The sequence below is a fragment of the Varroa destructor genome, unplaced genomic scaffold, assembly GCF_002443255.2.
Source record: "Varroa destructor unplaced genomic scaffold, Vdes_3.0 BEIS01000005.1, whole genome shotgun sequence".
NCBI lineage: Eukaryota > Metazoa > Arthropoda > Arachnida > Mesostigmata > Varroidae > Varroa > Varroa destructor.
In genome coordinates, this window is record NW_019211458.1 from 31,704,134 (window position 1) to 31,719,791 (window position 15,658).

The 15,658-nt window shown below is 41.9% G+C and overlaps 1 protein-coding gene and 1 long non-coding RNA gene across 7 annotated transcripts in view; one reads left to right on the forward strand and one right to left on the reverse strand.

Moving 5' to 3' along the window:
- Positions 1 to 15,658, forward strand: part of rau (RA domain-containing protein rau) — a 278,997-nt gene that overhangs the window by 162,998 nt on the left and 100,341 nt on the right. The window lies entirely within an intron of this gene.
- On the reverse strand, positions 2,586 to 8,013 carry LOC147755567 (uncharacterized). The gene is made up of 2 exons (XR_015328085.1): positions 7,856 to 8,013; positions 2,586 to 3,392 (listed from the first exon to the last, which is right to left on the reverse strand). It is a non-coding gene; the product is annotated as an uncharacterized LOC147755567 (long non-coding RNA).

The following is a 15,658-nucleotide window of genomic DNA, read 5'->3' on the forward strand; positions in this document are numbered from 1 at the left end:
TAACACATGGGGAACTGGCTAGGTACTGTGGTCATTTCCAGTACGTCATCCTAGGCAGCAAGCACCTGCCTTTGTAGAACAGAGATTTGCAAGAACGTGACAAAAGTACATAAAATTATCTGTCGAAGCGGAGGGAATCAGAGCCCAATAATTCGTTCATCAGCATTTCCTAATTTGATACAATCAAAAAATAACACTTGGCAATAATTAATAGATTTGCTTAGATAAATATTTAGACCAAGTTCATATAGCGGGGCCGAGAAAAGTTCTGTACTTTTATAGTAGGCGTGAAATTCCTATCGAAATTCACCGTCTGAACTTTGAAATCAAGTAACACATAATGGCAACTTGGAATTGTCATCGCGACGTAACATTCAATGAAAAACAATCGCGCTGTACCTATTTGGGTACCCGAAAGGACATGCCGTCCTTGCGCAGCGTTCGGTTATCTCTCTGTGGACTCATGCAGAAAGGCCGATCGTTCCATAGCCGTCGGTTCGAGCGGCAGAAGGTAGTACGAACCTATTCAGAAGAGCCGCCAGTTAGGTAAGAAGAAAACTTCGATAAACTATTTATACCCTCGAGTAGTATAAAAATGATGCAGCCAAGAAAATTGCCAAAAAACGCAAGTTAACGGGACAATTTTGTTTATGCCTGCTTCCTTTGCACAGAGATTCGTGGGGTTCTAAATTGTCGGAGCGGTGTTCTAGCGTCGCGAACGCGTTTATCTCCTGAAACAAATCAGCTGAAAGTTCCGACAAGCCGAACACGCATCCATGTTTTCTCTATGAGGCCGTCTGCTAGCGAATGAAAACAAGCATTTATATCCGAGGCTATAAAGCACGCATTGAAAATGTAACAATTTAGAAAATACTTGCAAGGATTTTTCCAGCTCACAGATGTCGCTGGGAAGTGCATTGCTCTTGTTGATATGTGATGCGTCTTAGGCTCTCCTGTAACGGAACAGGATCGTGTCTCCAGTAGAGACAATACTACTGCAGACGGACAGAAATCCCATGCTGCTTTGGACCTAATAATCAACTAAAACTATTTAAATCTATCACTATCATATCAACTTGTTTGTGTGGTTATCGTAAATGTTAAACAGGAGATGTAAGGTACGATGCAGTTAGAGCTTTACCATGCTTTCGGCCAGAGTCTTTGACTGGTCCCGTTCATAATTTAGAATAGACATCATTTATGACAGAGCTGCATTTATCACGTCAACAGTTTATTCATTTATTTATTTATTTATTTATTCGATAGTGGCAACGCTAATTGTCTTTTTTATTTCCATAATATGATAGAGTTTGGCGTCCGACCCCTCTTTTCGCTAAATTTCACGACAAGAAAAAACGCCTGACACATTCTATAAACGCACGTCCGGTTCAGTACAACCTTCCACACCATATTGGCGACTGTTATGGTAACGACGACACGGTCAAGCGCTTTAAAACGATGAAGCAGGCTCAACAGTTTAGTCTACAATAGTAGTATAAGTTATCTGTTACTATATTAACTGCTGAGCGCAGCGTTAAGACGGCAGTAGCCGACAGTATCGCGGACGATGACGGCCATATCGAAACTCGAGCCTTTGTTTTGGCCGTGTTTCTGCTTCCATTAGCATAACTTGGTCCTGTTGGCTGCTCTACTACAGGCCAGTCTCAGACTTCCATTCTTTCGCTCAGGACGAGGCGCAACGAACCACATCCGTCTATGCTTTCACAAGAAGAAAGGTAATAATAATGTTTTATGAAAAGGCTTAGATGGACGATACGAGTGAGCGTGACGCCTGGCATCATCAATGTCAGAGTTCCACTGCTGTAGTATAGGATTGTCTGAGCCCTAATCAATTGAAAATATGAGATCAATGCGGATCACAAAATCTTCTTTACTCAGTCAAGATGATTTCTCTCCTGCAGCGTTGGCGCAGTAGCTGATACGTGACTGGACCAGGAAGAACAATTCGTTGTCGAAGACAGGGCCCGTTTCGCATACCCAAGTATTACGGCATGTGTAAGCTGTTATGCTCACTGTACATGATGCCTATGCCATGTACATAGATATCATGAATGACATCTTGACACGGAAAACAGTCTTAGGTACAGATCGAATACACAGGATAAAAACGCTAAAAATCTTCTTCACCTTCTGAGTGGACTTCGTAAGCATAAGGCAAAGAACTTCGATTGGCAACGCGCGTGCATGATTTTCTATATGAGGAGTAAAACTCTCTGGCCGAGTAGGCTAGCTTTTGGCAGATCCTATGCTTAGCTATAGTTTTTACCTAAACGCGGATATTTCGCAGAGGACCAAATAGTTCTTCTTTGATAACTGTCTTCTATCACTAGAAGACGACTGCATATCTCGTTCTAATTGATTTATGCACACCATGTTTATGACCTAGCAGATTTGTTTCTTTTACGGTATTTTTAGGGTAGATTTTAGAGTAACGATATTATGAAAATGGCAAGGATATGCGTTGTACGCAATAAACATGTCTAACGAACAGCTAATCAATAGCTTATAAACAGATCATTCTAGCAATGCCGACATCAGCTAATCGCAAAGAGTGATCTCATAGATCTACATTTTCTCACTTGATCATAACTTTTATTATTCTGCACATGATCGTTGGACATCGTCGCTCCGATTTTCGCCCTTGACAAGCGCTGGTCATGATGCTGTCCTTTGGTCTACTCACGGATAGATAAGGAAATTCTCGTTGTCTCCTTCTACCTGTCCATACGTTTCCGTGGTGCTTCGGCAACGGCTGTGACTAACGCCGCTGTTGTGGACCCTCAAGCACCTGCGACTCGCGATTTCCTTGTCTTCCCTATCGGCTGTTGTCTTCTCCCTTTCGCGCTCTGATCGGCAGTACAATGGGTATGGCAGTCCAGAACGCAGCTCGGCGTAATAAAGCGCCATGAGTCATCGTAGGCACAGGAGAGATCCACGCGTGTGTGAGAGGAGAAGTAACAAAAGTGTTCCGAGCTCGACGCTATCCATTCGTGATATCCAGCATCAAGCCAGGAAGCGTGCCCGATAAACGGCCACCTTCGATTCGAAGGCCACAGAACACCACGCAGTTACAGATGCACGCACTGCGATTCTGATACTACTATTTATAATACTGAGTAGAGTCGTGCAGTGTCGCTACGAAGCGTGGTACAGAGGCCAGAGCTGGCTAGCGGTTGACACAGTCTCCTTATTCACTCAACGGCCCGGCTCCATTCGGTTCCGCTTAGTGTGTTCGAATTCGAAACTTCTCTCGATAAACAGCAAAAGATGAACGCGCAGAGGAGGAGTGCGTTCACAGAACGCGGAGGATACTTCCGTTGCGAGGGTGACCTCATATCCGGCCGGCCGAATGGGTCTATGTTATTGTCGTCCTAAATGAGAAATGTGGGAGAGAAACAGAAAGATTTTCAAAAGACTCAATTGAATCTCAGTCAGTCAATCAATCAATCAATCAATTGAGAGACTCAAATACACAGCTGTAACTATTGATTCTGCGCGTGGTCTATTTGTCTGACTCTAGCTAATTAGTTAATGTGATGACGAGGTGGCGGATTATGACGAAACAATATAGTGAAATGTTTTCATTACATAGCAAATGGGTGGGTGTACGCTTCGAGACGAAAATAAGTGCAAGCGATTAATGTTACGATTGTGATACGAACTTTTCTAGCGAGTCCAGACTATCTAATGCAAGGTGTTCTGCTTTCCTGAAACCTCTTTCCCCACGAAAGGGCGACAACGAAGAAACCATCTAGCCTCAGTGATAGTGAGGGTGGAAGTTCAAACGAAGAGCATAGCGAGTAAGCCACAAATTTGCTATGTAACATGTCTTTTTTTTTTTTTTTTTTTTTTAATGTTGGCCTCGCTGACTTTGTTGACGCAGAGACACTCAGCTCGTCGTCGCTTTGTTGCAGTCAACGCCTTGAGTTGCGCTCAGTCGCCACAAAAAATAGTGATGATAAATAGAGAAGACCGGTACATCTTTCACGGTTCTTTCGAGTAGATGCACTCAACGCTCGGTAGTACCATCGCAGTCGCTCTTAGCAGAGTGTAGTAACGGGTTTTACCCACGAAACAGACGACTTCCTTTTTCGATAGGTCGTCCTTTGCTTGCCAATCGCTTGAGCGGCCACTGCGCAAGGGGCCCACCTTTCCATAGATTTCTAGTGGTGCGTTATGTAAATAACAGCTTATTTATAGTATATTAAAGACATCAAGATAGACAAATAGACCGATAGAGGTTCGACCATCCTTTGCTCACACTAATACTAATGTTATTTTAACGTGCTACGTTAGATCCGCTTTATGGACACCGCTTCTGGGGTCCTGTGTTGTCCTGTCGTTATGGCGGACAGCTTGCAACAATCAGTAAATGACACAACTACGAACGGCCAGCCTAAACAAGTGCGCTAGAAAGGGTCCCGATGACCGAACACGATTTCATGTCAGAGGCGATGCAGACTTATAAGTGTGATGGAACTGATATTTAATCAATGCATGTATATTATTTTTATTTGTATATATCATAGAGAATTTTATTTGCTACGCCATTTCAGTTCATAACACAATGTGTTATTATGACTGATTGCAGGTAAGCTTCAATACACACACACACACACACACATCAGCAAGGTGACACGGATGTGCGACAATTGTCCGGAAGAAAAGGTATACATATATACAATAGGTACAAGGTATTATTTGCTCAGTACTTTGCACCAGGCGTGCGGCTAAACATTGGATGCCTGATCCAGTCGCTCCGTGATCGTCAGCCAACGAACTCAATACTAGTGAAAATGATTTACAGTTTTGTACAACTGGCAAATTACGTCCACTGTCGTGATACGTCAATACGTACGTATAGATAAATGATGTCATGCTTATATACACGTCTATACATTGAATCTAACATTTATCACTACCGATCAGAGACACATGCATAGGTGTATACCGTCGCACTGCTATATCGTCATTTTCGATGTCAACGGATATCGTTTGTTCGCTCTTGGAAAAATTCATTTTGCTTTCATCATTTCATAGAAAAAAATAACAGCTGTTAGCGTAAGAACGATGGGCGTCCTTTCTGTAGTTTGCTTACTGAACGCATTATTTTGGCAGCAATAGATGCAATCGTGAATCGTGTTCACACATGAGCAAGCTTGGTAGGTAAATTGTGCAGGGGACATGGGCGAACCCGGACTTTCAAGCATTTAGGCGGTAAAGAATTAAAATCTTTCACACTACGCCTTATATATTACATATTTACGATCGACGACGTTGTTGAAGCGCGCAAGCATAACAGTAAGGACTGCTGAAAGAAGTCTTCACTGTATAATAAATCATGAGATTATTGACCATAATTCAAGGTCTTCTTTTTGTCTCCTTTTTTTTTTTCCCCATTAGACCATCTGCAGAAGGGATTTTCGTAACATTCGTTCAATTATAGTTGCATTATAGGTGCTCTCTTAAACGCCCATTAAATCAGTGGACAGATGCGATGCAAAGGTCGAAACTAGAAGCTTACGTAAATGTTCTTCACTAGATATGAAAAAAACAAACAATAGCTTTCGTTAATAGATAAGTTCTCAATACGTTACTGCTGCACGCGTATGTAGTTATTATGGGGGCGAGGATTATTGACGTATTTTATTTATCGAATTAGCTATTTATGAAGGTACTGTTGTGGCGAAAGTGTGGCTGCGCCATTGGTCCTCTACTCAGTTTTATTCAATTTAAATGAGAGACGGCGTCAAAACATTCGGCGGCAGTCAAGTCCACCAAAGTTGAAGTTACTTCAGCTCGAGTTCAGTACATCGGACCCCTGAATATAGGATCACCTTTGTATACAGTAACCTAACGAAATATAGCCTATACGCGCAAACAGATACGTTTATAAACATAATTTTTTATAGTCATTGATTTTCCTAACACTATAACGAAATGGCATTAGTTGTATCTGTCCTCCCTACCTGAACAAGTATGCAAGATGAACAATTTACTTTTCATAATGATGAAGATTATCGTTAGATCAATGCCAGTCTTCAATAGTGCGATGTATGGGCGATTGCCGATCGTTTGTTGCCTGCACCCGCCATATATCACATATACTGACGGGCGGCCGATGGAAGACAGCTTTGTTTAATATATGCAAAATCTATTTTAAATATTTTTTCCCACCGTTTCCATATGGTTGACGCGCAGCCTTTCAATGATGCTAATAAGCATCTTTAAAATGGTCGACTGACCGACAAAAAGGACCAACTAAGTTGATTAAGGACGATCTAATAAAATCAATACAAAGCATCCCTTCCTTGATGGGAAAAGTGAAAATAAAAGCGCGCTGATAAAGGAGCTACTCTTGTAGAAAATTGTTAAATATATACATATTGTTTTTTTTTTCAAATTTTATTTTTATACGTATATACGCTAGTTTATGCCTCAGAGCACTGATGTCGCCAGACAGGGACGAAACGGACTGGATCCATCGTGGGTTCAGGTCTCGGTGCGTAGCCCGTTATTTTCATTCGAGAATGAAAGCACAGTGTGTGGACACCCTAAAGAGAAATCCAAGAAATCTACAGGACCTAGAACTGTTCGAGAAGAATAGATTCCCTGTGGTCATTTCTCTTACCGGGATGGGAACTCCAGTTAAATCAGTACCTCTGATACTTGGTATCCTAACACTCACGCAACAGATTTTTCTAGTTAACGTTGGACAACGCGTTATATCATTGGTAAAAAAAACAAACACAAATGATGGTCAATATATTTCCGTTTTCAAGAGCCCGTTTATGGATGTTTCAATAGCAAATTCTAAATATATACTCTGCTCTGGCTTTTGCACTTTACGCATTGTGGATGCTACATGAAGATACCACTTATGACCCAGTCGAGCTTAAAAACGGCCCGCAACCTTCTCGATACATTTAGCTGTAGAAGCAAATTAGCAAGTACTCTAATGAGTACGGTGGTCCAGCAAACGATTAAGCTCTGTGCGTGTATGGATCTTCGCAGAATTTTGTTCACCTCAAAAATGCCCGTGTTACACAGACATATGCATACAGAACGGTAAGTCAAACTTGAATAAACAGTATTCGTCCTGTCTCTCTCTGACATTCAAACGCGATCTTGCTCATCTCGCTTTCTTGCCGAGGATCGACCGCAGTGACTCTGGTGACATTTCATTATTTTGCTAACTAGCAGCTGATAGATCAACCGGCTTTTGCTTGATCTCTACAAAATGGTGACTAACTGGATAATAGTGCCAAACTCGTCTGAGGTTATTTTATAAAGCCTAAACAAGATCCCTGTGTAAATCATTACGATAGTATAGTGAATGTCTGCCAAACTCAATGACATATCATGGCCTAGCTTCGAAGAAACGATTCCATTTCGTGCTGGTAGCAAGCTCTCCAAAATGATGCCTCACAGCTTAAATGCTAGACTTAAAACGTCAAAAACAAACCTGACTGGCTGAACTTGTTTTACGCCTGTGTTTACATACCGCGTGTTGACAGTAAGAAATCTAAATGTCGCACAATTATCAACCATACCAACAGTTTTCCTAGGTTCACCTTATCAACAACCTTATCCACTATGTGGCAAACTTACTATATCGCAGATGAAAATTGAGAAATCTACCGACTCTCGGACTTTAGTTAGCCATTACACGTTACTATAAGCCAATGACGAAAAAGAACTTTCTTTTTATGTATAGCGTATTTGTTATTTACCAGTCCTTGTAAACTTTGGGCAGCAAAATTTTACTCGCGCCATCTTGTCAGAATTGCCACTCTTACTATTGCATTAATTTACAATCGAATAATAAACTCACTCGACACCAAAACAGCCATAGGTTTTTTGTTATCATAACCACTCGGTGCGATGCTTGTCCATGACAAATGGTCAAATATTGGCCGTTTGCAGCTTTGCCGGTAGATATAAGACAGCGGCATAATGGCTTGTGTTGTATCAGCCAGGATTACATCTTGCCGTTAGTATCTATTCGCCTCTACGGCCGTTTGAGTATGGACAGAACCAAAGAAAAAGTATATACATGAAGAGATAATGCTATGGAAAGACCTTTCGATTTGGACAGCTTCCCATTACTGCCACCATTTCAGGTTCCCCTTGAAAGGGAAGAGAGGATAGGACCATCGTAGAAGGTGGCGCCAAGTCAACCGACTAGGACCACGGGGATGGCGGTAGATCGCCTTACGAGCGGCGGGTAAAAGCGAGCATCGTCGAACTTATGGCGATTACATCTAGGGCCGTAACAGCCGCTTCAGCAAAAAGAAGTGTAACTAGCATGAATGATCGTAGAAAAAAAGAGAAGAGCTAGGACGTTATCGACCGTCATTAGAACACGGCAGAAACTGTAAGTGTCGCCTAACGTCCTAAGGTTGACGACTGAACCTTAATCGTGCCTATGCGCAAGTTACAAAAGTCGCAGACGACGAAGGTCTAATGTTGTAATACCTTTGACATTCTTTACCAAAAGCTGGTATTAAGTGTACAAGGTGGAATAAGTGTGAGTTTATAAACGAGGACACGAGCAAAAATTAGGCACGGGATAGGCCCGTCTCTTGGTCGTCTGGGTGTGCGAAACTGCAACAAGTGAAGTTTTTGAAGTAGCATTAATTATGTGTGATCTATTGTTAAGTGCAAGTATAAGAAAAGTTGTTATGTAAGAAGACAAACGATCGAAGTATTTACACAATTATTTAATCTCATAAATAAAATTAACTAGTAAACTTTTCTGATATACAGATTTTATGCAGCAGTCTTTATTATATAACTCCTTGTCTACGAAAATACATGGAAGATAATCGTCCTCGACCGATCGATAACAAAAACCAAAGTGTGATCCTATTGACCTAGCATCAAGAGTTACTATAGAACAGTCAGCATCTTGCTGATTTACGCCTGGCCTTTACTATACAAGGAGTTCTGTTTGTGGGGCAGTTCTACGTCAATATCATATAGGTGAAATCTTGAAACTGGAAAATCCGAGACGACTTGCCGACGGTGAGAACAAAAACGGGTAATTTACCGTCCTCAATAGCATTCAACAGTAAGCGATCATCCTTCATTTGCGTACGGGGCATAACGTGGCCGCAGGACAAGTCGCTATATGAGGGTTAGCTGGGTTATAAACGCGTTTTTAAATTTTTCAATAAAACCAATCTTTTTACCGCTATTAGGCTTGATGACGCTCTCGAAACGAGCTTTTGTCTAACGATATCAAACAGCTGACTAGTTTCTGCAGGGAGACTAACTTAGAACATGGCAGTGTAAACATGTGTACGATAATTTCTCGTGATGGCATTGACAGTTCCAGTAGTATAGTCGATGCTAGCTCTGTCGTCGCCTGTTTCCCGTAGTCAAAGCAGACAGAATCTGCTTTGACTACGGGAACTCAGGCGGCAATACCACCATCGCCATAACATGGTTGAGGGAATCTTTGGATTTCCGAAAAGCAATTGTGTCTCACTGCAAAATACAATTCACATAATTGAGGTTAACGTAGCAACAAAGAGTCCGTCTTTTTCAATTGTATTTTGCCTGCGCACACGACGAGAATGCTAGCTAGTTTCTATGCTTCATATACCGTGGTGGAACTGTACAGGGAATCGATACCGGGGCGACCTCTAATTTGATGATAAATATTGAACGACCTATTCGAACTTAAGTGGACGGCGTCGGGATAAGCGTCGCTAAGGTTCTGAGTGGTATAGTTGTGTTATGTGTTTTACCTTTTGTAAAGACACGTGACTGGTACATTGCGCTCGTGGAGAAAGGAGAACTTAAAATATAATCAATTTTGTATCGATTTGCCCTGATGGAAGCAAAACCGAAAAACGGAAAGCAGTATAATGGCAGCGTTCAAGCGCCTAAAAGGAAATCGCGCTCTATCCTGAATCAATGGACGCGATCTGGGTCGAATTCCTATAATCATCATCGACAGTTGCCTGTTTCAAAGTTCACTGCTATGAAGATATTTTTCTTGCGAGAAATTCAACCGATTTGCTACAAGTATCTAAATTCCGTACACAGGTAAACAGTCACTCTTAACTTGTCTTGATAAGCCAATCCAGAGTAGCACATTATTTGGGCAAACCCGTTCTTTTAAACCAAACATACTTTTGTTGAATATATGCTCGTTTCTCCACTGTTTACTTCCTTACTTCAAGGATCACCTCCTGTGTTCGGCAATTTCACACTGCATATGATACTATCAACTTCCCCTTAAGACATTCCTCTATCGCAATCGCCTATATATGAGAGACGGCTGCACTTATCGAAGGCAACGACTAGGTACGGGCCGATAGCTATGCGTCATTTGTCATAGATGGGCTTCATCAGATTAACCCAGACCGGCTGAATCATCCAGCCGCTTCTTGCCTTGATCATTAGTGGCTTGACGAGTTGGCAGCTTTTAGCAGCAGCTACTGTCGTCGGAATTTTCTCTAACAAGGTCGCTGTGAATAATACCGAATTTCATCTAAGTCAGCCATTATAGCTATGGAATCTGCTGCTACGCCGTAAGCAGCTGCAAAAAGGGGCGTGTAGGCACTCGAGCACAATGTGCTAGAACGGGGAATTCGATCATGGAATCGTCGCCATTGTAGCACAAGTGTGCACTAATTACATCAGCGATCTTCATTTGAATTGACTGAATTCCACTTTCTTTGCTAACTATAAATATACCGGTAAGAGGGGACAGACACCAACATTGACTTGACCGATTTGTAATGAATTTCAACCATGTAGCCCAGGGCTGACGTGGCCACCGAATATAGTTTTACGCCAACATTATCATGTGACATAAAAGTCGTATGTGTGACGAGCTCTACTTAGGGCTGAAGTGTAGGTAGTTTAGTGCGTACCTAAGGCGACCCATAACGAAGGAAGGGTTCAAATACTCTGTTGGTTTTTAGCGAATTTGCTTCGGTAGAGGGTCTGTATAGGTTGAAGATCGCACATTGTGTTCAAAAGTAGCGGGATGTTTTATAGATAAGTGTCAATTATCATCGAATCGTGGTACGGACATCAATATACAGAAGGATTAATGATGATTATAGGTTGTAGGTAGCCCTAAATTCGATGAAAACAATTAGTCATATGGTGCATTTTCATCGAGGCCCTATTTACGTGTAGGCAACGGCAAATCATTTCTGTTATTCTATCTATGTATCTATAGCCACATAGGTAGTCTTTCCGTGAGGTGAACAAAATCAACTAGACGAGTAAAGCCAAGCCTTCGAAGAGGTGAAAATCTTCGAAAATCGAATCCGGCCAAAAATAGCAGCCTTCCAACATTGATCAGAGACTGCTGCTGGCCTTATTTCAAGCCTCGGATCTAGAAAACCTATTTCCATTAGGCTGTGTTTATTCACCGACTATAAATAGTAATCGCTTTTACCTTAGTTTTAGCGGAGCACATTCAGGAGGATACGTGCACCTCAGTCATTAATTCCGCATCGCCGTTGGCTAGAAAAGTGCAGTCATCGCATACAGTCTAGTCGGAGACACATTGCGCTGACAGGATAAGCGTCCCAGAGTTCTGTTTTTACTGACATGGTCGCCTTGGTTATATCGGTCGAGCTGGCTGTGATAAGATTACGCTGGCGATAAGCAAGGAGACGGTAACGAGGATGGTATTGTGGAGCGGCCAAAGTTTCGGCCATCAAAGTAGTATGTAGTTTAGCCCTGAAACACCTACGTTAAGGGGGAATCTACATTAAGTAAGGAAAGGAAGAGCTCCGAGCTCGTGTCGGCGCATATTAATTGTGGTACAGGAGGGAGAGTTGGCGTTGATCCGACTGGTAGAGAGCGGCGACTCGCGTAACGAGAACATTACTTGAAACTGAATATCCAAACGGAATTTTGAATGTCTTAAGTGCCCAAACGCTTATGCAACTTGAGCATATGAATAGGGTATAGTTTTCTGGCAATCGTCGATAAGATAGGCATCCTGATGCCAATAGAGTTTTGTGACCACACACACTTCAAGATAGCAATCTAGCGATAATAAGTTTTTCAAGTTGATGTGTTAAGTCAATTTTCATACGACATTTTTATGCATCTTCTCATGATCGTTCGTAGCTGATGGCTCCGTGACAAACTTTCCGGTGTGACCAGTAATCTTAATTTTTTTTTATAGTTTTTTACAATTTTTTTTTACAGATTTTTAATAACGTACTCAATGCATGACAATCTATCATGCACTCCAGGCATACTTTTCGGACCTATGATATAAGGTAATTAATAATTTTCACACCTATTACTATTATCATTACTTTACCTGTATAAGATTTGTAATTTTAATCTGTATATAATAATCCGTTAGTTGTTTCTCTGTCTGATCGGTGTGAAACAACGGTGCGCCGAGCATTTGCTGGCCGTTTTTATTGCTGAAGCCCCGACATAACTGCGCTAATCGAACCCTCCGGCTTACGACAGTAATGCCAGCCGCGAACGGCGACGCAACACACCTCAAATGACAATGAATGTTTTGTTTCCATCGTCCATTCAATGAGTCAGCTTGACGTCCCATCGAAATTGGCATGCACTTATGACTGACTGATGCGAACCAGATAGGTCTCGCGTAACAAGAGAGACCTACCGCAAATATTAGATCTATTATAGTATACCGTAACTTGCGACAGTGAGTGCTGGCACCGATTTGATCGTTAGGCTGGCAGTTCTCAGCAATAAATCAGACATGATAGGCTTTCATCAGCAAGTTACCACATAGGGGACCACGTAATGAACTGCAAACGGTAGCTACACTAGTTTTCCTCTAGTTATTATATATATAATTGCTACAAGTTGTCCAGAACTTACTGAACGCCTATAAACGTTTGTTATCATTTGCTTTCGATATCTATACACGATTTCGTTACTAATTCTAATCGTACATTGAAATTGTCGAGCAGATAACGACGGCTATATTGATCCTTTACTTTCTGTAGGTATTCTGCTGTTGAGAGAGTATTGAATATAGACAGTTGTTAACAACACGAATGAGAAACTACTACATGTACTAGAGTTGACGATCGTATCATACTGGGAGTATCATACAGGGTCAATTGACATACGTAACAAATAGAAAGACATGTTGAAGCTAACACAGCTAACAAGCTGGAATGGGACATCGGCATCATCATCACCACCATCATCCTGTACGTACAAAATAAATACTCACGTACCAACTGACAGACGTACACTGGCGTAGATGCTGTCGGAACTAGTTACACTAATGCTAGAGCAATCCTGTGATGGTGTCAAGAGTAAGCAATCTCGCGTGAGCAGAAGCGCTTCTGTTACGTGTACAGCAGCGATGAACGTTCGAGTCTGAAGGGATAAGGTAGGGGTGAGCGCAATTCCGCTACTGCCATTTTGCTAAATGGCAAAAAAACCAGTTGAGCACAAGGAATAACTCGAATCGTATAGTTTAGGTATAGGCCGAGCGACCTCTCTGCCGCGTTGTACTGCCAACCCAGTTAGAGCTCCCTTCAATGGCGTCACCGCTTCGTCTGAGCGTTTCGACGATTGCATAATGGATTATAGCGGCGAAAAGGAACAGGAGGCGGTTAGGCCCAGGTTACTCGTCAGGTTGATGCGTTTGCTGATGCCTTGTGCCTACAATATTCGATGTTTCGATGCTATCTCCGTCACCAGCGAAGAATACAGAATTAGGGGAAGGAAGATCTGCTATAGACAGATGTAGGGACCTGGGTGATGATAAGCACGTAAATGACCCGTGCTAATTCTTAGTCAATCCCCTCAGTCCCAACCCTGGTGAGAAGCCTGGTACGATTATAGGAGGGTCATAAAAGTATCAGAAAACCAAACTCGTGAAAAGATTAGGTCGCAATTTGTCTTTGCGGCGGAATAATAATAGGACATACTGGAGCAGTTGGTGACTTGGAGCAATTAATTCATGCAGTCCCACTATTATAGTAAGTTTTGGATGCCACTTTTTTTCTTGTGCGAGCCGTTTGCTGCCGTAGTCCTGAGTACAAGCCTTCGCAAAGCCCTCCTCCGTACTAATGTCTTTGAAATATTGGCCAAAACGTTTATGGCACGCCAATGCTAGATGCAAGCACAGTAGCCAATTTTTGCACGCATACTTATATTCAACCTACTTATTATGATTATATTTTATATAGGATACTTAATTAGAATATAATAATATGTTCCCGTTTTTATAATAATAAAAACAATGTGTATATTAACAATAGTATTAGTAAATTTTTTTTAGTGACTATCTCAACAATATTCGTAACTAACTGGTCGATGGTTACTTGTATGCAAAACGATTACTTAAGGCTCGCAGTCGGTAAAGAAGAAGCTATGCGAAGACAAATGCAGAAGATCCTTAGGTGAATCCTTAGGTAATGGAGCAGTTACTGGATAGTTTTTGTTGCTACGGTAGCATTAAACCTAACGGTAAGAGAACCAAGTAGACATCATTATGTCGGACCCGATACCATAAGGTTTAGGGGAAAAAAGGACCTGGCTTAAAGATAACTTTGCTGTTGATTAAATTTCCATGATGTGAAGATTTGATGGGCAAATATGTTTATTCAGTCAAATTGTTGATTGATTACGAATCGTGTTAAAAATATAAGCAAGAAGGGGATTCGCTTAAACACGCTGGTTTTGCTAGATAGACGAAAGTAAATTATTACATCGATGGGTCAGAAAGTTAGCTCTGGTAGCCTGAAAAGCTATTGTGCACACAACTAATAAACTCAGGCCTTTTTTTCCGCGTTTGACTTGACCCTTTCATTACGGGCCTTGTCGCATAATCACTGATGAGGATGTGGACACTGATTTTAGAAATCAATTGTCGTTAATCACAATCTCTGTCATAGTTGTTATGCCTGAAATGTTTACACCTATCGTAAGTCTACATACGCTTTGTGCAGGATGGCTACTGTGTCCTTTGTTAGCTCTAGTGGCGCTAGCATTCGAATTGCCGCGTAGACAGTAAATAGTAATTCGTTTTGTAATAACAGTGACGTGCGTGAAATATTGATGGCCTTTTCGATAACAGCAGGAATAGACGGAAGCCAAGTCTTTATTTGAACAAGTTTATCTGCGGTCTACATACGATGCGGAGAAACCCAACGTAAATGGGCTGTGACTGGGCCACCCTGGCCCAATAGCGAACGACTGACAGACAGTCGATCGGATGGCGGATCTATCGTCCAATATTTCTGGTCATGCAAAATACTGAACCTCGATGGTCAGAACTTTTTCGCATGGAAGGCATACCTAGTATCGGACGCCATTGACGACTAAATTTGAGGTGCGAAGGTAGGCTGTGTAGCACGTACACATACAATCGCGACTCGACAAACGACAGTGAAACGATAGAAGGTTGACGTGACGGGGCCATAGCAGTGACTTAAGTAGGGAGCTGCAGCGACAGGCTGGGTGACGACGTCGTGGACAGCGGCCACCGTATTAACGCTTGGCGCTTTCATTGTTGTTCGTAGACTTGCCACGTTATAATCGAATGACTAGGATTTTTCCCCACTTGTAGACCTCTGCACGGTTTGAGGTGGCTGGCCTTTTTAACATGTGCCTGTTGCAAATCTTGTTAGGGAGAAGACCGCTGTTA